Consider the following 1,463-nt stretch of genomic DNA (forward strand, 5'->3'; position numbering starts at 1 on the left):
TCGTGGCAGACACTCTTGGCAATGTTTGCCTTTCACCTCATGGACCACCGAAACCTCGTGCTTCTGGTTCAGGCCCAGGCGCGGCCGGCAGACACCTAGCCAATGGTCGCCAGGTGGGGCACTCAACTTCTCATAGGCGGCCCGAAATTCGGTCTCCATCGCCTCCAGCGTCGTTCCGGCATTCTCCTCTGCCAAACCGAGCACGCTTATGGTAGCCACCTTGCTCGCGGCATGACGATTCCAAAGAGTTATTACTTCGGCCGGGTGCCTTCTCCCGTCATCGGACACATCTACAACGTGTCTTGCTAACTGGGACAACACTTTCTCCATCAAACACGCACGTGTTACCGTTTCGTGTGCGTCGGAGTACTTCGTGTACGCCGGATCGATTACGACCTCAATTTCCGTGCTGCTTTTGCGGAACTGGATTTGCTCCGCTGAACATAGTCGAAGGTCGGGGTCACTACGTAGCTTGTCCAAACACTGCAGGCCAATTGTCAGAAACATTGTAGGGGTCATGCGATGCTCCAAACCCCAGTTTAAACGCACACAGCCTTCAAGAGTATCAGGCAGTCCGAGGGCCTTATCCTCACTCGGAGTTCTGGCTGCCGAGAACTTCGCGCTAAACACACCCTTACTTTGCAAGACCGCACACTCGTCTCCGCAACCCAAAAGACTCACACCCAAAGCAACCGCTAAAGAAGACGATACTTCGCTGGAAGCCCTGCAACTCCACATCTTGCCCGAATTAAATTTCGAAGTCGCGATCACCGTCGCAAGCGTCAACGCAGCGCGCCGTTACCCTGTCACCGTTTGTTCCAGGTTCGCTCGGTGATGTACGTTCAGTTAGAAGCTCGGCAGTGATCTCCAATAAGTATTGGCGGTACATGCTGTGGTATATTCCCGTGGCCTACGAGAACAGTAGACGGACTGTGCTAAAATTCAAACACTCCAATAGTGCGTTAATAGACAACCCAGAAAGGACAGTGATCAAGGCAGTGAGAAAATGAACCCGCCGGGCCTGTCTTGATAGGATATTTTTAGCCGCAATATTCGCCTAACATTAGGCGGGCACAGGGGGGAGGCGGGCACAGGGGGGAGGCGGGCACAGGGGGGAAGCAAGCACCTTCCGTTCCCTTCTCGTGAGGTTATTTCCGGCAAGGTACAACAAACTATGACGATCAGGAGTTTTGTGGACGGTAATAACATTCACTTGATCAAATGCACTTCGTCTGTAGTGAGAGGGGTCAAAAGCAATCTCGGTCAAAACCGCCCCATTGCCAGCGCTCAGTAAGCTTTGTTAACGATGAAGAATCATCCACCCAGACGGGTATGGTCACTGTTAACAAGAGCTACCTTCGTCTTCACGCCGTCGTTAATGCTTAATGCACTGGAACCGAAGCAAGAGAGAAACTATAGAAATAGATCCATCGAGCACAGTTGCACTATCTGTGGGAAAAAAA

This window comes from Gregarina niphandrodes, assembly GCF_000223845.1.
Source record: "Gregarina niphandrodes unplaced genomic scaffold scaffold00061, whole genome shotgun sequence".
In the NCBI taxonomy this organism is placed as follows: domain Eukaryota; phylum Apicomplexa; class Conoidasida; order Eugregarinorida; family Gregarinidae; genus Gregarina; species Gregarina niphandrodes.